Source organism: Syngnathus floridae, chromosome 3 (assembly GCF_059516105.1).
Source record: "Syngnathus floridae isolate MCC-2025c chromosome 3, RoL_Sflo_1.0, whole genome shotgun sequence".
Classification (NCBI taxonomy): Eukaryota; Metazoa; Chordata; class Actinopteri; order Syngnathiformes; family Syngnathidae; genus Syngnathus; species Syngnathus floridae.
The window spans coordinates 12572501-12595518 of record NC_142415.1 but is presented as its reverse complement, the minus strand read 5'-3'; the positions used below and the strand labels follow the sequence as shown (position 1 = coordinate 12595518).

Sequence of the window (23018 nt, the reverse complement as noted above, 5' to 3'; positions counted from 1 at the left end):
TAAGGTGTTTTCAGCAATAGTAAGGCACTCCCATTCATTTGTGCACACTTGCTAATACACAAGTCTATGATCCATGCTCCAACTCACACACGCACTTTACTCCCCCATACTGTCACGGAGGCTTTCAGAGCCCCACTGCTGTCTGAAGCAGAGGTTGGCTAATGAGGAAGTATCTTCTCAGTTGAGTGGACTTGATGCCACAAGGAAAACCAGCAAAGTCAGCCATACATCTTATCTATCGTCTCTCTGGTAGATGTGTGTCTACAGTATCTATGTACACAAATTCTATGAGTGTGTAAGTCAGTGTGTATTCATTTCGAGTGAAGTGTAAAGCTAAACGCAATCCCTGACACGTTTTCCGTCATGGGACTTGGTCCGACACGTCCGGTGCTGTGGGATGCTTTAGGAACAGATTTACAGTGATTTTCAGTGCCATTATTCCTGCCAGCTTTGACTGGTAGTTGCCCTTCTCCCAGTATGTCTTCATGCTGAAAGAAAGCTGCTGCTCCATATCAAATCATCTTTTCCTATTGAAATGAATAGAAATGCAAAGAATCCGTTACACCACTCCCTCCCTTACACCCCAATACAACACAAATGCTTGAATTTCAATGAAAAGGAAAATATTACTCATCCAAACATACAATGATGGCATATTTAAAACAACTTAAATCATTTTGTCACACTAAATAAATTGTATAGCCACTGTAACCCACTTTCTGGCACGCCCACAGTGGCCACCTGGGGGTTCTATAAGACAGAAAGATGCACTGCACTGTTCATCAAGATATTTCAGTATCTCTCAGGTCATCAGTGCGGCACTAATTTATTTATTTATTAATTATTATTTTTAAGTGCTGGTTACTGTGGAGTGAGTTGAGTTCACTGCCACCACCCAGCAATCGTATCTCACATTTTTCTCACTAGTCGAAGCAAAAGATTCCAAGATGAGTCACTCGTACCTCAAGACACCACTGTATTGCCTGATGGTAGCCCAGAGGCAACAACTTTTTCATGTGACCTGCTACGGTGGCCCGTCGCAATGAACTTGCATGGTACCCGAGACAGGCAGCCATTTGCAGGCGGTGGAAGGTGATAATGAGCTCCTGCATTGAGTGTCAGTCACCACTACGCTTTGTCCTTGAAATGTGCAAGGGTGTGTGGGTGTGGGTGGTGGTGGGCTTGACAGTGGAACTGTTTGAAGGGGCCCATGTGTGGAGGTGCAAATGACTGCAATAGGCCACAAAGGGTGATTAGTGACCTCTGCACCTCTAAATAGCCTCGCCTCACATATCATGCGAGAATAAATGCAATTTTTGAAACTAAATTGTAAAATTATATGAAATTGATTCTGGTGGCTGTAATAAAAAATATTACTAAAAAGGATCCTGATGGAAACATCTGTGCAATTGGGGATTTGCTCTGTGCGAGCACACATGTTCATGTGCATGGCGACTTGTAAATTTTCTGACCTGGACCTTAGTGACCTCTGTCTTCTACTCTTGTCTGGGGCCAGACTACTGTCTCCTCAGGACTATATATCAAATTAACCATAAAAAAACAGCACATTGCTCCCCCTTAGCAGCACACTGGAAACTAATGAGAGATGCACCATCAGCCGTACAAAGAATCCACTCCAGTGGCGAGTTCTGGGTAATAACGGGGAAGGGGTGTTGAAGACAATTTGATCCCTTACAAGAAGTATATTACCCCTCCAGTTGGTGTGCTTGTGTGGTAACCATTTTACCTTTATCCAGCTACATGGTCAACCCCGAGGCTCATTTTCAAGGTGAGAATAGTTTTTGCAGGGACTTTTAAGACATAATTTTGTGATTTTGTTGTTGTTGTTTTTAGTATTCACTTAGTATTCACTTTTCATTAGAGATGGATGAGTACCAATACCAGATATTGGTACGAGTACCGATACCGGCTTAATTTCAAGATTTCGGCGCTTGAGAAAATTACTATATCATTATACAGTATTTTAAATTTTGTCATAATTTATTAAAAGAATTGACTAAATGATAAATGTTAAATGAACATGTAACATTAATTAAAAATAAATCAATTAAATGATATCATGAGCTGTTACAAAATTAATGAATCAATGTTAATTAACAATTAAAAAAAACACAAAATGATTACAGCAATTTTTACTCAACTGTTATCATGAAAATTCTCTTTGGGCCAAAATAAAACAACGCATTAGCTAAATGAATGTTTGATAAATTACAAAAAACATTCCTCAAAATCTTGTATGTAGAACCCCCATTAAGGGTGATGTGAAGATTACGGTCTGCCTTACTAAAATTCATTAACTTACTTGCTGTTAAATAACTTGCTTAAGGGAGTACAATGTGTTCCACTATAAACTGGTTCACCCCAGCTGAACCACACCCCACACCGACCTCTATCACCTCAACCTTATTCACACATATTTATTTTGTGCACACATGTTGTTTGTCAACGTGTGGTTCGTGTGTTACATGTTGCTGACTGGCAAAAAGCATCCTGTGCGCGGATAAATAATGGGGCCAAAAGGGCTTTCTCTTGTCGCTCCACGCCATCAACGACTGATGCCAAAGTTGACGACTCAGCTATTCTCTGCCCATTATATGCTGTGGACACTGAGCTCGTCCTGTGGAGGACACACATGTTAAAGTGTGGTCTACTTTCTGGAAGCATACGTTTTCCTGTGCCCTTAACAGTCAAAGCGCCTTTACAACATAATTTATTGTAGTGGGTATTTTTTTCTCTTATGAGGCAAGGTCTTGATTAGGATAAAATGCGCTTAAGAAAACCAAACAAATACAGTGGTGCCTTGAGATGCGAGTCCAAAAAAAGTCAACGCACTTACAAATTCTCTTTCCCAAATGAATTGGGAGTAAAGTACCATTAATTTGTTCCTTCCTGTGCTTAAAGGGTTACTAGACTGTTAGCCTGTCAATAAAGTTTTTGAGTAAGCATTAACAGACTAAAGATTTTTAAAATTTTATTCATATACTTTAAGATGAAACTTTAAATGAGATTGGCAATAAACAACAGGCAGCTTTTTTTTCTAAAATGGTTCTCTATTTGTCAGAGTGGTGCTTATTGTGATATGAGCTGAGTCACTGACCACATGCTGCACTTGTAAGTTAAAGCAATAATATTGAAATTTAAAAATCTGTGACGTCGGGATAATTTTTATCTCCAGGCTCTACTGAATACACGGAGAAGAATCCCCAGCTTTTCATTGTTGTCTTGATTTATCTTACATTCGTGGCTCATAATGATTGAAGAGAATTTTAAGGCTGCATTGTTCAGCTGTCCATATTCAGTATGCCTCTTAGTCATCTACCTCTTTCCTCAAAGTTCCTCAAACAAAAGGAAGTTTCTGTTGGATGGATCAAGTTGACACAAGAGGGATTATTTTAGAATCTTTTGCCTTCCATAATGTTTCAATGTTTTGACTGCACTTTCTCCATTTTTATTTAATTTGTGTTCTTTCGTAAGGGGTAATACAACTTTAAAACATCTTTTCAAGACTCAAATCAAGATGCAACCCAAGAAACTCAAACGTGAACAGAATTGTTTTGACTCCCCTTATGAGAAACGACAGATGAGGACACCGCCTGTCTTTATTTGTATAGATGCAGTCAGACAAGTGTGCCTCTCCTACTTAACTAGTGCAAGTCTAAAAATAAGGAGAATAAATCTAACATGCTCAGAGGCAGGTGAAGGGATGGGAACATCTGCTTTTTTTTCATAAACAATATATGAGGTGCTTTTTGCAAGTCAAATCCTTAAAGATTTACTGCCGCCTTTGCTTTCATTGTTTTTTAAAAGGGCACGATAACGTGGAGTGAAAATGTGAGTTTGGTAAATACAAACAGAAGCACAAAATAATTGTCAAGGGAATAATATTTAACTTGAAAGTCGCAAAACGACTTCCAGTGCCTGTTTGCCGTAGCATGTTTCCGCAGATCAACATCAACACCTCCTCTTTGGGTCTGTTCCGGTCTCCGTTGCCTCTTTCTCAGTGAGCGAGGGACCGGTAATGAAGCTCCTCAGATTCCTATGATGCATGTTATTGCTTTAAAGAAAAATCTCCTGGGCCAAATGCTTTTTGACTGCAAGTTGTGCAGTGACCTGTGCACATCAAGCTTCCCTCTGTTTATTGGGTTGTCTTCTTTCCACACTAATGGCCATAGGGGGCCGAGTCCGAGATTCACCTGACCACCGCTCACAAAGCCGGCTCTCCGGAACCGACAAGCGGAACGGAAATCACATTAACCCGGCCCGAACCAAAAGCAAAGCCCGCGTACTCTTGCGCATTCGCTCTAAACAAAACAACAGGAGAATCTTAGCATTTCTCCCCTTCGTCAGCCTCACGTGTCAGTCCGGCTCATCGTTGTTTACCGCCGCTTGGGTGGAGGCCTTCTGGCACCCACACCTCCTTGGGCTGATGAGGTTTCAAAAGGGCTTTGGGCAATGATGGGTGCTTGACCTACTCAGACGCTCAATAACGTTAATAGTAGGGCTGTAATTTCCAGAACCTGCTGTCATTCGCTTTGGCTTTTCAAGTAGTTCATGAGGTTTGATGTCAGTGTCCAGACAGAGATAGAATCTAGGCCACTGCAGCGGGGAACATGCCCCTCCTGCCTAAAGGGAAAGGTGACGGTAACGCTAAATTAGCAATCATTGAAGCCATCTACTTGCATTTTTTTTTTTTTTTTTGTTGGATTGTAAGTTTTCAGGTGAGTCGGCGTGCCTCGTCTTTCATCTACTTGTGCAGTTGTGTGTCCAGAAGGCATCCAGCCTCATTTCTTTTCTCCCCTTTACATCGCACCTCATCATATCCACCCCCTCTCAACAATTCTGCCGAGAATAAATCGACCATATTTCAGCTCTGATGCTCCCTGCCCATCCCTCGCCTTTTCAGTAGGGAGGGAAGTAGTCCTGGCAGTTTGTTGTTTTTATTTAATGCGCTGCTACTCCTGTGTCATATTTTCTCTCTTTAATTGATGTCCGTGTCTGTGATGCAACTCGCTACACCCTTAAGAGAATGCCTTCTCCAAACAGACCCTTATCTTGCTTTAATAGGCCTGCTTCTCCTCTGAGACCTTCTGCTGTGTTAGGCCACTGCTGCCTTGCTGTGCCTTGGGTTTCAGCATTTACTGTTCTGCCCATTAGTTGTCTCTTCAGGCCTCACTATTCCCCACGCTTCTACCTTGGACTACCTCATTGCCACCCAGTCTTGGCAAAATTCTTTCACCTCCAGTTGCTCTTTTCCCACTCTTTTCAGGAGTCATGTTTGTTTTCTTCTTCTTGCTCCAAGTTTAGCCCGATACTTGTCAAGCTAAAAGAAGTCTAATACTGGACTCCGATAAAGGGAAGCCAGCAACCACACAAAGCCTGCTTTGCTTTCATTTAAGCTAGCTCGAGTGTCTGGCACTTAGATTTATTTATTCTTAGATTTCTGTATTCATCATGACTCTGAGAGAGTCGTTGTCACATACTGATTGTCACGGCGCGTGAGAATGACCCAAACGTAGCTAAAAAGTCGTTAGATCACCCAGATGCTCCAAAATTATGTGACAATCTTTTTTGTTTGTGAATGTTGAAAATGTTTACGTGAGCGAAACATTTCACATTGTGCCTGACACCCAATGATGCCGTTTGCATTTAGAAACACAAAGTCAGCATGTGCTAATTTAATTTCTTTACTTTTCCCAGAACATGATAAATTTGCCACGGCTATTTGGAAATGTCAAAAACACATTCCTGGTTGTGCTCTTTCTTTGCATGTGCTAACTTTTAGTAAATCAAGCTTAAATGTTATATTGTAGCCCTTGTTGTTTTGACAAAATCTTGTTTCTGCTTTCTGCAGAGCCAAAATTGATCCATATGAATGCATTGACAGCTGTTTAAAACCAAAACAAAACAACACATAAAAAACGGTAATTAATATTGAATGAAGGGCCATGATTGCATTTAACAAATAAACAACTTGAGATTTGTGTTTGTGAAACGTTCATGGGGGCAGAGCCAAAATGGATCCATATGCATCCATCGACAGCTGTTTAAAACAAAACGACAACATGCACAAAAAAAACCCCGGCAATTAATATTTAATGAAGGGCCATGATTGCATTCAACAAATAAACAACTTGAAATTTGTGTTTGTGAAACGTTCATCTGAGTCTTGTAGGTCTCATTTCAGTCAGAATTAAAGCTATTGAGCTGCGGATGTACCGTGATACCTGCGGGCCATCTTTTGAATCACAGCCGCCAACACGCATTGATAAATCGGCAAAGCAGTTTGTTCTACCAAATTTAACAATGATATATCATTATCACAACTTTGGGGGGAAATCTATAAAATCAATGGGCCTGCCTGAGGAGCAGGATTAGTATTACTAACACGCTGAGAGAGTGTAAAGTGCCTGAGTATGGATCTCGGTTGTGGCTCGGATCAATGGCATTTGTGGACACTGAGCTCAATAACAAGCCATCCAAGAAGTGGTTGGTAGAAGAAAGAAATAGATGTGAAAAGCAAATTTGCTGCTGGAGACACTAATATCCTGTGCGCCTGGCTGAGCATGAGCCGTGCGGCCGCTAGCCAATGAAGACTAGGGAGTAGAGGGCAGGGGAGGAATAGATTCCACTTTTGAAATGATACACATACAAATGCGTCTGTCTTTATTGATGTGCTTCCATTATTGATACTGACTGACAGGACAGAAGAATGTAAAATACATTGCTTGAAAAGGGTGGGGAACATGTTTGGTCTGAAACAATTTGATTTAGATATCAAGTGGTTTAAAAAATGCAACTGATGCTGACGAGTTGATTGAGCGAACAATATGAGAAGTATCTTATAAATAGCTTCAGGTGTAATCCCCTTTTGGATTGGACACTCATGTAATTCCTGCATGTGGAGAGCAAACAAAGGTAACAAAATTCAGCATGTATGCTTAAAGGTTAAAATGAAGGAATGACACCATAAAGCGTTTAAACAACAAAGCCATTAAATCATTGGAAAACTCTCTTTACATTATGTGGAATATTCAATATTATTAAGAATGATTATATTATGTTCATGTCTTTGTTCGACAATTGTTCCTGCGCATGACAGGCGCTGTAGTTTCAGAGAGACTCTTTAAAACAGCCAGACACAATAAAAAAAAAAAAACAGAACAATGCCAAGTCTCATGCTGATTTTCAAGATTGAAGGACAAACAAAATAATCTTAAAATGAATTCCCTTATGAACAGGGAGCCAGAGAAGAAAGGCTAGATTTGGAATTATGCCCCCTTCTACGAGCTGCTCTTAGTGCGCAAGCCAACTGGAGACGCTTGAAGGAAGACTGGTTGCCTCCGAATTAAAGTGCATTGCAGCAATCCAGCCGAGATGTAACAAAGTCGTGGCTTACTCTTTCTAAGGAGTGGCTTTACTTTCGCCAGCTGCCCATGATAATAAATTGGATTTAACAACAGCACCAATTTGCCGGTCCAATTAAAAATAACTGTCCAATTTAAAACCCAAATTGGAGGCTTGGCTTTAGATAACGTCAGGGGCTCCGACTCAACAGGGTCAGATGTACAAGGGCCACGTGACTGAAATGGGAATTTAAATGATATTATATTACAATACAGTACATTATTACCAAGCGTAATTTGGAACTGTTATGTTTACATTTTTATTCCTAGTCGAAGTGGCAGATTTTAACATGTCTGAAGGTCAGTTTGTTTCACCATCTAAATTTCACCGTCAGCTGTCTACCACTCAAATTTCTGAATATTTTACCACCCCCCAACCACCCACCCACCCACACAAATAATGTGACCTCACATCAACTACAGTTATGTTCTTTGTGGCCACAATCGTATGTCTTCATCTGCAAAGACGCATTGTGTTTCCCGTCAGTCAATCTGATTGCTTTTGTGCTTTGTATTTGCGATTGTACATCCAGTGACGCCAAGCTTTGGCTTCAGAAGTAAGTATTGGCAAGTACTACAAGGTAGGACAAACAAAACATGACATCCTTAAAAAGACAAGAGGGCTTTACTGTAACAGCACTTTGCCAACAATTCAACTGACTAGTTTGGAGGGAAATACAAAAGATGGTGATAGATTGAGCATAAGGTGATCGTTCATTGCTTGTAAAATAAGGCCAAGTACAAAGGAGATGAGAAAAGGTAAAAGACAGATGAGCTATTGTGACAAGACAGGGTTGTGTGGGCTAGACAAAAGATGGAATATGGACTTCTTCTGATGGGGACAGTTTGTTTTCACCTCTATTTTGACAAGGATGACGGTCAAAGATGTGCACAAGCTGTAATTAAGCAGCCTAATGAGTCGGTAGCTCTTTTGATGACTCGAGGTTGAAAATCTCTTTCAGTCGTGCCAAAGAACTTTCTGACAGAGCAGTTATCACAGCATGCCAAATTGCTCCAGTTCAACTCATAATTTGGAGGTTTATTTTTTTTATTTTTTTTTAAAGTTGAGTTATTTTCTGTGTTTTGCTGAGTGCCGCAAAACAAAAGCGGTCTCCAGCCCAACCCCACTGTAATTTGCCTTGGCAGGGTCCGTCCTTGTGGGGGGTCTGCATGGACAGAGAGGGGACTTTCCTTGGCGTATTATAGGATAAAAAAGGCTGAGACAGTGTGTGTGTGTGTGTGTGTGTGTGTGTGTGCATGTGTGCATGTGTACATGTGTGTATCTGTGTGTGTCGTGGAGTGTGCTCGTGTAATGGGGGTGCGGTGGGTGCAAGCAATTTTATCTAAAATACTGCAATTGTGTGCGAAGATTGAACAGCGTAGAGCAGTAATGCTTATTTTCTTGTCTATTCATTATCTGCTCTGTATTTATTCGGGTTGCGCGTGCTTCTCACATGGAACAAGACGTGTTAAAAGGATGCTGCTGGGTTCCTAACTAAACTTCACGGTTGAGTTAAACTTAACCTGTAGTTATGCTCTGAAAGCAGTAGGAAAAGCAAATTATTACTTTCATTTCTTCATCACTTGTCTAATAAAACAGAGTTATTCAAGTTCATTTGCAATAACAGACAAAAGCCAGTCGAGAAAATACATAAACAACGAATAAAAGCTTACTGATTAAATTGAATAAATGTAATAAAAATCTCTTATCTGTCTGAAATTCCAATTTTCTCGGCTTGTATTAGTGCATAGGCAATTATTCCTTTTTCGGGGAAAAGCCAATTATATACAGTATGATATAACATATGCCATACTGTAGGAGTTTATGGTTTTTGTTTCTCTTTGAAAATAAATCTCCTCATAAATGATTCATTCTTGGTGAGAGATTATCTGACAAGGAATAATAAAGCACTACTAGCCCAGTCGTATTTACATTCAAATAAATGCAGACGAGGAGCGTTCATATGAAAGGATGTTTGCCACACAGTAAAACATTGTTGTCATTGTCCCCCTCAAAGACTATCAAAGCTGATTTACAATTTAGTTTTTTTTTCTCTCACCATCTGACAATTTGACATGATGTCTCTCAGATTGCAGATTCACGGGGAATATCTGTCTTTCCCATTTAACTATGCATGAGGTTCTCTCTGATTGCAGGTGAGAAAATAGTTTAGCTTAGTTTGTGTGGCTGTTTACACACATTAGTTTTTTAAAATTCTTCAGCCCTGAATTTGTATGTATTGAGCCGCAAGTTTAATTCAATTCATGGCCACACTTGTAGGGGAAGACACGTATAGTATATATACTAAATCGTAATGTGCATTTTAATGAGGAATATTTTCACACTATAATATTGTACTGTTGTATCGTGAAAAAAAAAAAAAACATTATCTGTCTATATGTGTTGCTTCACCATTTGTGCTAAAAAATTAATTGCTCAAAAGGTTCTAACACCGTCACATAATCATCTCCAACAACAAAGTCGGGTCACTTGTATATCAAAGCACCACTCTGCCATTGACAACCTAACAATGCAAGTCTCCTTTTTCTGATTCAAAAGGAAAGTAATTGTCACAACTGTAGGGGGAGCCCTGGTGCAGACAAACCCAATTATTCCTCCCCACTGCTTTTTGTACTTGTTTGAAAATTATACAATTTATCGGAACTCATTAAGTAATGCAGTCCTTTGTCAAGCCCGCTCTGGCTGTCATACATTTCATCTGTGTGTTGTGCCAAAGCAACATAGTTCCACCGTTGAACAGTAAATTCTGGAAGAACATTTCCTCAGGGTACTCGTAACCCGCTCTCAAGGAAAAAAATAAATCCGAAAAGGAATTCTCAAGGAATACCTTTTTTTTTTTTTTAACCATTTCTTCCAACTTAATTACTGATATTTCTACATAATAGGTGCCCGATTTAACAGAGATAATTAGGTGGGATATTGAAGTGGGCCTCCGGGGGGCTCGGCTCTGGTGGATCATGAGGGGAAGACACAATCTTTTCAAATTATTCTGGGGGGCAAGTGCTCCCAAGCAGCTTATGCAGCTAAGGCATGGTAATTAAATTATAATTTAACCTGCTGAGGGTGGAGTGGCAGGACTGGACCAGGCTGGGGTGAAATAGCACAGAGAGGATTTACACTGGAATAATAGAGCAACAACATTGAGGTACATGTGGCAGAAAGTGGAAGAAGACACAAGGAGACCCTCTACTCTTTGTTAAGGGTCTGTTCAGAGATAATGGAGGCTTTTGTTGCATTTTGTGGTAGAGGGAAAGTTCAAATTCACTCTTTCTTGAGAGATGTGCTAGGTGGTGTTGATGAAGTTGGTTACAGTGGAGCTCGGTCATCCATCAGTGGCTTTACACAGTTGTAACACATGCTTTAATCTCCTTGTTTTGTTTAAGGTTTATTTAGTTATAAGGGCAATTTACAAAGGTAACAAACGATTATTTGACAACTAATTGCTTATCAAATTACTGAACAACTGTTTTCATAACTGATGAATCATGTAGAGCAGTGATTCTCAAACTTAAAACAAAATATTTGAACTTTTTTGGAGCACTTTTAAAATCAATCTGTGTTGTAAACGCTGAGCAGTTTTCAGTAGCAAGCATGTGACTGTTATTTTACCCTCCCTGAGCGTGCTTTAAAATGTTTATTGACACCCCTGTTAGATTTTACTGCAGATCTAAACACACAATAAAAAGCATGACACACATTTTTAATTTAAATATAATACGTACTTTGTTTTAGAAACTTTGCCAGCTTTTGGCAAGCAGTAAATAGGAAACCCCTTTGATGATGTAGCAAAAATTAGCATTAGAAGTTACGATTTACTTTTATATAATGGATATTCACACACAAAAGCTCTAAGAACACACACAGTCGGGTAATATAACAGCGCACACAGCCATATATTTTTCCTCATCGTTAAAAAATATTAAGTTCAATTGTAGCTTTCTTCATCTACTGTTGTGCACGTTCATTTCCCGTTGATTGTCTTGTACTATATGAGAAGATGGCTGCCTCACAGTGGTCAGAAGAACCATGTCGTGCTCCCATCACAAACTCAGCCACCCTCCCCTCCAGAAATCCCTCCCGTCCCCACCTTTGCCTCTCTTGCCGCTCACCCGAGCCTAAATCTAACCCAAACTTCAACCCAGCATGACAGACAGGCCCAGTTAACGGTCCCTGCGAGCAGGGGAAAGAAAGGCGAGCATAGAGGTAAAAATGACTGGAGCGCAAATGACAGGTGTAGTTAAATAGTAGTGAGCAGAGAGGCTTGAGGACAGAGCCGGCCGGGCCAGCACTGTAATAAACAGGATGAAGGAGCTCAAGCGTCACATGACTTTTCTCCGCTCTTCCACCAACATTGTTCCCCAGGCATAGAGGGGGGGAAAAAAAAAAAACAGGAGAAAGTTAACTTTTTTTTCCTCATTGTAAAGCATTTCCTCTTTACATTCATTTGTTTTTCCTGATGTTGATCCGGTTGCACCGCTCAAATTTTGGGTACTTCCACTAGCTAAGCATTTTAATATCACACAGTCTTCTACTTGAATTGTAAATGGAGGCCATTTGGTTTGGACCCCTTCTGATTCATTTAGATGGAGACGGGAGGGATTTGCCTCCACTGCTGATCTGCATCTATTTTCTTTGCCTTTCATCCTTTTTTTCTATGTTGCTTTTTATCACCGACCTGCCATCAGATGTCACCCAGCCTCATGTTTAAAATCATCATCCCCCCCTCCCCTTGCCTTGCAGCATGTCCCTGCTGGGCAGTGCGAGATGGGGGAGGTTATGGAATAGATTGGAAATGTGCAACCGGCAGTTAGAGGACAAGAGGGAACAACAATGTGGATCGGGCAAGGACATTGTCCATCATCTACATCTGACTTCAATAGTTTGTGACACCACCAAAAACAATAAGAAGATTATTAAAAGAAACATATCATTGCTGTTCGATGACAACAGTATACAGTAGGCCTATGTCATGTTACTGTTTTTCCGGAGCAATAAAATAGCAAAGCATTATATAAAGAAAATACAACAAATATGACTATTAGACAGATTTACAACACCAAAACAAATCTTTTCACAGCCATGGCTGTATGTAGTAAATGTTTTAACCAACGTGAATGTCTTTGTCTGAACTATGCATGCAATAATGGGTTGTTATGATGAACTGACACATAGAAACCAAAAATTATTTTTTTTATTGTCATATCAGCTTGTAATGATGTTTTTTTTTTTTTTAGTTTATCATACATATGTCTCTATTATCCCACCCCTAGGTGGCCTTGACACATACTAGAATGGGCAACAGAATGTCCATTGAAGTGAAGCAAAAAATACGGCGAAAACTTCAGCCCTTACATTCTGTTTATTTGTGTCCTTGCTAACTTTCAGCGATGTTATTGCCTTAGTTCACTTTTCACGTTGGCCCTTGACCAACTCTCAGAGCGCAAAAGCACAATGAAAGACTGGAACTGGCGTGTGATATTAAATATGCAGTGCTCGTGCACACTGCCTGAACGCTCATGTGCGCCCCTGATTATAAAACATGTTTTTTATTGAATGTTTACTAAAGATATGTGGACATTGAGCTGTTATGCTAAAACTTGCTGCAAATGCAAGTCTGAATTAGTTCACGCCTAAACTCTTTTTTTTTTTAACCTATCAAACTCCTTTCGCTGCATTCCCCTCCTCCCACCTTCCTGCTTGCCTTCTCTGACTCTCATTGCACCGTCTATCTGAATTGGTATTAAAGGGATTATCACTGCTGCTGCCGTAATTAGAAGTAATGCACCACAATTACTCATATAGATCAGCAGGATTAAACTTTCAGCGTGCGGGGCTTCCTTCCAGGCAATACATCTAATGCGTCCTGATCACATGGTCTTAGTTGATATCTTTATGTCAGCATTATAAAACACTCTCTGCGGATAATTGTTGGCTCACCCACCAGCCTTGAGTCTCACAAGTTGTGGGGAGGTGAAAGAATTAGTGTGATGCCATTTGCTGCAAGATGACTCCAAACTTGCTGCTGCCCATGACCTCCTCTTCTGTGTCCTCTACATCGTTGTATATCACAGGGAACCCATCTGGGAGTAGCTAAATTGAGCAGGTCCCTAAACAGGGATGATGAGACGAGCCTCTGCCTTCATCAGCAGTGGTTAAGTCGTAGTGGGAAACTCAGCATTTGTAATTCATGCAATATTTAGATGAGAGGGTCAGAGTGCTCTTGTGGGGATGGATGAGCGCGTTGCGTGACATACATGAACTTGCTCTGAGGTGCCAGCAATGTGCTCAGGCATGCTTTTCTCTTGAGAAGGCCAATGTTTGATGTAAAGCTTTCAAATTGTACGATTTGTTAAGATAATTAAATATAGACAAATAATAGTACCTTGGTTAAATCAGAGAAACTCTGTGATGCCATTGCATTAAATAAAAAAAGTTGTAAAATTCTAGTACAGATTTCACTTTTTGATGGAAATATTGATATTAATATGGTACAAGAATCTAGAGTTGCACACCTTCAGTGCAGGCAAAAGCAATCTATAAGCTTGAAATGAAATCACCTTTTATACTGTTAAATAGTCCATCCATAACATCTCCTTGTTAAACATTTTAATCCATTTAGATCATCTGTCTTCACTACATTTTCACCATCAATTCGATTGCTTTCAAAGTTATACTATTGACTAAATAAGCATAAAAGAGCCACATGAGCAGAAATGACCACCATCACAGTTAATTTGAACTCTTTAAACGACTCCATGGAAATCAGAGTTGTGCTATAATTCTATTGATCGGAGTCTGGTGCCCCCGCTTTATCATCTGCATTTACTACATTTAAATGATCCGTCTGCTCTCGTGTCTGCATCCTCGGAGTCGATCGATTAGCACCGCTGCTGATGTTCAGGCTTTCATCTGACTTGCTGCCTATCTCTTCTCGGCTCCGTGACCTAGGCCAACTCTCGCCTCACCCCGTGTCGTCCTCAGAACTTTGATGGCAGCATCCATATCTATGTCAGCGTGCTGACACTGTTCATAGTCCAAGGTCTTTCAAGGCTGAATAATTTATCGTGCTGATTAGAAACTATATCCAAGTAGTGGATCTTGTTACTTGTATGTTTGCATTGGATCTCTCTTTACAATAGAACATGGCTACATCTGATTAGAAAGTCACATGGCCTAGAGTTAAGCGTGCCTATACGCTTAATAACAACGTCCAAATCAGCAGGATTTTTGTTTTCATAGGCCTGACTAATGCATCAAACGTCTATCACAAAATTATGTTGTCATTGCTCAGTCAGACATTTTAGACATTCTGGTCACGCAGTAAATATATAGCTACATATCTTTTTATCAGTCCCTGTGGATTTCAATTTTTAGATTGTGATGGTAACTTAACGTTTTATCAGTCAATCCACTCAGTTGTCATGAGCTGGTGTGCTATTAAATTTCTGCTTTTGTAAGTTTTCCCATGTTGATGCACAGCGGCATCTCCAAAACATTTCAGTTGGCAATAAAGCCAAGAAATTAAGGCTGATACCTTCCTCGATATTACCCATACCTGCACAATTAATGAGATCAAAATTGAATCACTGGAAATGATCAACATCTTGGTATTTTTACTTGTTTAAAACAATGCCCTCCTGCAGCTCATGAATGATCTCATCTCGGCTCAGTCCTCAGTTTCAAAGGAGTAATGTGCCGTTGATATTTGGTTGAAATATCATCCTGAATTAGAAAAACAAGCTTCTACTTCAAGCCTTAAAGTACAGCCGACCATTTAAGTCACACCTCATGATTGATGGCGACCATGATATGTGATACGATCTGTAGCGCAACCCAGCGACACCCAAAGCCGCTTTATAAATGTGCATCAAATTCAAAAATCCTAAAGCCCGTCAGTCTCTTACAAGTGATGATGGCAATGTGAGGAGGCGAGAGTTTGACAGGCCCAGTTGTCCTTGACTGGGGCTTGCTTTTCTTTGTGCCTGCCCAGTGTGCAACATGGACCTCTAATCATGTGTGTTTGGGTGTGGAACGGGCCCTATGTTCATTAGAACAGTCGAAACGCCCGCAGGCAGAGGGAGTGAAGGCGAACAAGGAGGGATGGGCCGGCTTGTATGGAAATAGACCGGCGTGCTGTAACTGTTCATCTTGCGTCGGGCTTTGAAGTGAGCTGTTGGGCTCTGCGGCCGGCCTTGTTCTTGATAATTGCATAAATGATCTCTGTGGAGCGCCGAGTTGTGCTACAACTGAACTAATCCAGGAGCAACCCGCTGATTTGAGAGCTCTTTGCTATGTCAATCTAACCCCCCACCCCCCTACACCACCACCACTATCCCTATCGCCCTTAGCCGTCCTTCGCATAAACAACAGCGCATCTTCCATTCTGTTTTGGCTGTTTATTAGGCAAACTCAGCAGGAGGTGTCATTGTGATGATGTAGTTACTGGACAAAGGAGAAAGGGGGGCTCTGAGCTCCCTGAGCTTAGCCACACGCTTAACTCCTTGACATCATACCCTACGCTTGCCCCCATTGAAATTTAAATGAGCAACAGCTCCGCTTGCAAATGAGGGAGGAATAATTAGTCAGGAACAACAACGATACACATGTCTGATTTGAGCCTGGTTGTTTGTCATGTGATCGGCTGCTGGCAATCAGACAAGGCCTGTTCACCTTGCCTGTGTAGCAACACAGACACAGGTGGGTGGTGAGGCATCCACAAGCAGAATGTTTTGCCTTTTGGAGCCTCAACAGGGTTTTAAGCAGCACAGCAGAGCCCAGGGCCAAGAGCGCAGAACTCTCCGTGCCGTATGCTGAGGTCAGAGCAGAGAGCGAGGCCGATTGAGAATGCGATTCACCATGAGAGCTGAGCTTTACAGGTGCCATGTTCCACAACACCAACTCCGTGAACAAGATGAGCGCTTGTCTGGAAAAAGAAGCTGCAGTTCACCGGAATGAGAATCATTTAATGCTTGAGCGTTCGTTCCAAAGGAAGCAAATTGCGGTTGATCAAGATAAATGGGAAAAAAAAAACAAGACATCGCCTGATCTTGTCGGGGAAAAATAGATTACTACGTCAAATTGTCATACACAGGCTATGCTTCAAAGAAACGGGTGTCATGTTAGTATTCCGGTGCCAGGCGTAACGAAGAGCCCCCCTTGCGCTGTCCCAGGATGGGCCCAGTGGCTGAGTATCAGGTAGACTAAGGTCCCATGTAAAAGCGGCCCCTATGAATTATAAATCATAGGCCACTGGAGCCACAGCCTGTGGGATACAGACGGGGGTAAAAGGGACTGCATTCCCGGAACAAAGGACTGCCATAGGAGGGGCGAGTTGATGAAGAGGGCGGGGTAAGGGGGAAAATCATGCAGCAAAAGTTTAAAAATGAAAATTGACTTGCTGTCATGTAGCCCCTGAAGTAATATTTTGTTGTATGCCACCGCTTTAACAAATGCAGACAAGCTTACAGAAGTAATGTGTTGAATTGGAAATATCATTAAACACTTCAGGAAGAAAAAAAGCTTCATGATCTATCAGTTCAAAGTTTTTCCTGTGTAATGGCGGGCCCACGGCGCTCGCAAGACTTTTTAATGCACATGAATTTTTAATTCATTTTTATTTCATCTGCTGAATATTCTATAGTTAACTGCAAGTTGAAGGAAATGAATCCTGAGATAAATACACAGTGTATTTCATTAGTTTTTAAAGAGGTTTTCCCTACATTAAACACAGTGTTTATTTTTGATGATAGTTTTACCTAATGCTCAATTTCATTTCTCCCTTCATTGGTCAATTGACTTCAAGCTTCAGTCACCGCAGTCAGAGGTGACTGTATATAAATATTCTATTTTTTTTTCTTTTTATGTTGGGAGGTGCATGCTGATGAAAGGTTGATTGATATGGTGTCAAGCGCCCTGTGATGGATTAAATTGTGTGTGCAGACATTGCGGCCCTGGCCAGTCATGGCTGTTGCTGCCTTGTCCGCCAGCCACCGCTGCGGCAGCTTTACGAAAATTTGATTTTCGCAGCACAGAAACACATGGCAGACCCTTTCTCTCCGCTGCCTGACTTCCATTTAGTTTGAGAGTGCACAAGTGATTCTTTATTGGATGAAATCTGCGCCGGATTGGATAACGTGTTAGAGCGCTGAGCCATCTATCACTATCACGCCCCAGCTCCAGTTTCATTTTAAAAGAAAAGAATGAAAGCAGGAAAAAAAACATAAGAAGAAGAAAAACAGACAGCCATAGGATGTTGGAGATTTGAAAATTAACTGTGGCAAGGGGGGAAAACGATCTATCCTCCAACCACTAAGGCTGTTTCCTCTTCTGGAGGATACCCAGCGTTTCTCTGTCGAGACGTCTTTAAGACTCACTTCTCTCATGATGTCTGCTGAGCACTAACACTTGTTCAGGCGCTGCTACGAATTGTAGCAACCTAACCAAAGAAATGTGATAGCCCCCAACATAACTCTTTGATTTAATTGGATATGTTCTAATTTTATTATACGATTGCAGCCCGTAAAACAGGACAATTATGTTTGACTTTTAGTTGACTTAAAATCAGAAGGGTCAAATCCAGGTCTAAATAGGAAAAACCCTGGCACAGTTTGGCTTTAGCCAGAAATGCTTCTAATCAACAAAGCTAGAAGGCGAATGATTTTGCAGAAGCGAGCTCATTTACCTGCCGTTTGTTAATAGTCATAAAGACACAAACGAAGCGTTTCCCAATTGGGACTTGGTATGCTGCAGTAATATTAATTGTTCCTCATAGATGATGAAGAATATATGCTTAGGAATTTTTAAATTGTCTGTTTACACGTGTTGCTGCACTGTCAGTTTTCAAATCTGTTCATACCACCACCACATAGATGCTGTTTGTTAGTCCATCTCTGGGTTTTTGCATTGTTTTTTAGCATTAAGCAAAGCGGTCTTTAATTGTTACATCTGAAGAAGCCATTTGTGAAGAATTGTTCACTATTTTGTAAAGTGCTGCTTGATGTGCGGTTGTGTTCAATGGCAACAAACAATTTTTGCTTGTAAGTCAAAGCAAAAAATTCGTCTGAGCGACAGCTGGTATTTTTAAATTGTGTCCTTGTAAGTTGGGACACCGCCCTACCATTTTGAGTTTGAAACTTAGCGGATTTGAATCAAGCTGATACCATGCAGTGGAAAAGCGGTGCCATTCTTCCTCTTCATTTTAAATGCAGCCTGCCTGCAGACCTCAAAATGATCCACCACAGACATCCTGACCTATAGAGAATCTATATTCGCTCATCATGTTTCCCCTTGGACCTGCCTAACCTACCTGTCAATTAGGCCAGCTTGTTTGTTTGCTTTGATCTGACCATTACTGCTGCATTTATTTTTAAACCCCATCCATTAGCGGCTTTCCATATGAACCAAATGGCCACAAGTTTACCTCATGGCGATGCAGACGAGCGCATCAGAAGGAAGTGAGAGTCGCTAAAAGATCGCAGCCCGCAAAACGAAGCAAAATTTGTGAGACTCTGATGTATTTCAATTTGGCCTTACATAATTCATTTGGAAATGCATCTTGGATGATGTAAATCTGTTCGGAGGCACCCCCTATTCCGAGCCTTTACCCTCAAATGTCTCTGCGGTTGGCGTGTCCTGGGGCGCTTTGGACCGGCCAGCCCTCGCCTTCTCCCATCTTAATAAATCATCACGGAGCAGAGCTGCACTTATCAAGCTGGTCGGAGAGCTCTAACGAGCGTGGGGAGCACGAGTTGGCACTGCCCCAGAAATATTTTATTAAGAGCACATTTTAACACACACTACTCAGGATGTATGACCGCAACGTCAGCCGTGCGGATCATATCTGCATCACAAACAAGCATGTCTGAAACCGCAAGCTGCACATGAGCTCAGAACGCCGGTGCAGCTGCCCAACTAACCGATTCAGAACCAAGACGAGCGCCCTCCACGGAGTGCTTGGATATTTTCCGGGATCTTGATGGCTCCTATGGGGCCTTGGGACCTTTGAACTTATGCTATCGTTATGATGGCCCTTCAGAGAAGGGAACAGTCACACACCATTCTCGGGTCAGCTCACTGAATAATGATCCCTTGGGTCTTTATGGCCTCACTGTGCTTTGTGGCGCTCTCTTTTTGCTTTAAATTTATACTCATTTTCCAAATAATATTTCTTATTTTCCCCATGATTTTTTATTATTCCCATTTGAAATAAATATGAAACAGATTGCTCATATTCTTCATCACAAGTCGAACCGACGATGTAGCCTTAGATTTAAGTGAACTACAAATTTAAACACCTTGGATGGGCAAAACAAGGTCTTGTTTGAAATTCACTTTGCGATTTTCTTCTTCTTGACAGCTTTGTCAAATTAGGCATTGTATTTTTTGATTGACAGCGTTCTTTATTACATTTATCAAAACACCACTGCCAAAGCTGTATTTTTATTTTTTTTACCCTGTCGAATGAATGAAGTTTCGAGCAGAAGGTAGCGCGTATGCAGGTACAATGAAGAATAGAAAGAAATGATATCACAAGTTGAAGTCCTCTTTGCTGCATGCAGAATATCATTAAAATGCGTCTTTCAGCATTGAATCCACCATTCAGAAGTAGCTGACCTCGGAAAAAATCCATGTTTCAAAATAAGGTGGAATTTTACTTAAACAAGCAAACAAAAGCAAGGATGGTCAAGGACTCGCTAATGCAATAAAAAGTAAGAAGGTATTTCTTTTGCGCTTCTTTTAAGTTTTTAATCTCCAAGACTGGTTTTGAGGGGGAGAGGTGGGAGGGGACGACTGGCTGTTTCATCTGATGCTTCTTTTTCCCCTGGTGCAGAAACACAGAATTGATTAAAGATGACTAAAACCCAAAACGCATTGAGATACGTACCACTTCTCTTTTCTCGTCTCTTCAACTTAGATTTTTAATGGAAAATCTGCCCTCAGCTCATTTACTCTGAAACCGAGCAATATAAATATTTCAAATTCAACTTAAAAATAAAAGGCGTAAGGAAACGCAACAGAAGGAGGGAAAGTTGGATAATGCGAGTAAGATTTTAACTTTTCATAAAGAAATCCTTCAATCATTCTTTTCTCTCTCTTGATTGCCGTTTGAAGAAAGCACATCAAACTTGTGGCATATAACTATACTTCACTTTATTCGTCAACTGATCAATCAGAGGCAAGGCTAGTCCTCCCAAATACTAGCTTAAAGCCCACCACGCACTAAGCGACGTAGTTAAACCTGACTAAACGGCTGTGCAGGGTGCAGGGTTCATCAACTAGCGGCTAGTTGGTCTAGATTTGTACCGCTTTCAAACTGCCAAACCGTACGTATAAACAAACACACACAAAAATGAAGGAATTAATGAATGGTGCAAGCACTCATTTCCAACAGCCTCCACAAAAAAAATCCTTGCCTCTATTGTCCCCCTTTTCCTTTCTAGCCATGTTTTTGTGGTTCCAATCATACAGTTAGGCATATGAAGCAGCGCATCCACCAATATATGCAAGACTCGTCGACTGTAATTATTTTGCAATGGTTGACCTCAGTTGTATCCGGGTACCTCGCTCGGTACCTATGACATTTTGGGCATTAGTGTGCTTTAAATGTTTGGAGAATTCTTGGGAAGGATAATTTTGTGCTGAGAATGCACAGAAAGTGAATCCTGGAGATGGAAGGAAGTGAGCTTTGCTTTGAGGTGTAACAGCCCTCTGATGTCCTTTTAAGTTGCGGCCCAGCATGCTCAGCGACACGGCCGGTCAAACCCACAAACCACCCCCCTAAGGCGCTGCAAGGGGCTCTCCGTCTTCTAAGGCTCCACCACTCGGTCACGGCTTCTTTCCACCCCAGTGATCACACACGTGCTCTGTGGTCAACGCTGGCATGTTGACACTGTGTTTGAGGAAGCCTTGTGTGATAATTCTCTAGTATTGATCAGACATCCACGATGATGGCTGCTGGGAATGCGATCTGAATTCAATGCCATTGCTACGAAAGGATGGTGCGGTGGGGGTGAGGGTGTCACAGCCCAGGGTTCACCCAAGGTGAAGGTTCCTCCTTCCCATCTGTAGGACTGGGAGTCAAGTTCATCCAGAGTGTCTATGGGGGACGACCGGAGGTCTAGGCGCCGTGTCCATCTGGATCAATCTACATACTGGCCGAGGCAGACTGAGACAGACTGGAGAAGATGGATGAATGGGATGTTTGATTTGGGAAATGTGATTTCGCTAAGCTGAAGAGAACTCAACCGCTAGCCTTTATATTTGCTTAATGCAATGCAAATTGATTTTCAACATCATCACTGCTGCCTATATCTCCCTCGTCTCGTGTTTATTTGACTTGCAATGGACGAGTGCAGTCAAACAATCCATTAAAATACGAAAATTAGGCGGAAATGGGGGAAGGCATGGAGTACATAGTGGTGCCTTGACATACGAGTGTGGTCATGGAACAAATTCAACTTGTACCTGCCATTTTTTTGACATTGTCATTTGTATAGGTTCTTTTCCAAACCAACCAAAAATCTCTTAATGATATAATTTATAAAAGTGTCCTTTAATGGCATAATTAAACATAATTAACAAACTGCTGCCTGTTGTGAATTTAATGCACTGAAATGCTATCATCCACGACGAAACCACTGCTGCCAATGTAATTTTAAGATTTTATGACTCTTGTTTTGTTAACCATTGCATCGCATACATGTGTGTGTGTATGTGTGCGTGCGTGCGTGTGTGTGTGTGTGTGTGTATGTGTGTATATATAAGGCATTGATGAGATTAGCTGCAGCCAGTACTCCCAAAGGTTGAGGGGCCATGCAGTCGCACTCCCGCCACTCATATGCATCTCTTTTATCCTCCATTGTTTGTAATCACCGTCCTCTCCCCTTCTCCCTGACAGACTTTTGACCTTTTTTATTTGCCTGTCCGGTTTCAGCTGCCCCGTGAGCCAACACAGGCATTATAGAGAGCAGATGTGCAGGCGGTTGTCAGTGAATGCTAATGAGGGCCTCCATCAGCCTGGTTGATGACATAAACACGCGGCCCACTTTTCATCACTCTTTTTGTGTTAGCTCAAATGCTAACAGCACTTGTGTCACATCTAAGCGTGTGCGCGTGACAGTGCGTTCGACTCTCCATATCCTCGGGCTACACAAAGCGCGCCGCTCTCCCGACAGTTCCCCCCCTTTGCGCCGCAGAGGCCTCAGCGTGCGTGATCAATCTCACGTGGGCCAGTCATGGTTTGCATGGGCCTGCCGCCGGTTCTGACTCGCTCTCTTCTTTCCTCTCTCCTATAGCTCACCTCCATCCACCGACTGTGGGACAGTAGGAGTGCCTTCTCGGGAGAGATGACGCTGCAGCTAACATCTTTCCAGGAGAATAATTAATACAAGATACCACCAGGCCGAGATCTGATCCCGCCGTCGCTTTGCTGCAAACAGGTATGCCTTCCATTTTTTTCGGCTGTGGTGTCCAACAACTGTGTTTCGCTGACTGACTGATTTGCTGACCTGCACCCACTCACTCTTTCAACTGCCCTCCCTCTCTCTTTCTCTCTCTCTCTCTCTCTCTCTCTC

At 41.6% G+C, this 23018-nt stretch overlaps 1 protein-coding gene across 3 annotated transcripts in view; it reads left to right on the top strand.

The window, feature by feature from the left end:
- zfhx3b (zinc finger homeobox 3b) overlaps window positions 1-23018 on the top strand; it is a 292407-nt gene that overhangs the window by 53852 nt on the left and 215537 nt on the right. For all 3 annotated transcript variants that reach the window (XM_088370361.1, XM_088370365.1, XM_088370366.1), the window contains exon 3: window positions 22740-22883. The gene's annotated coding sequence lies outside the window, so the exon portion shown is untranslated. The remainder of the gene's footprint in view (window positions 1-22739; window positions 22884-23018) is intronic.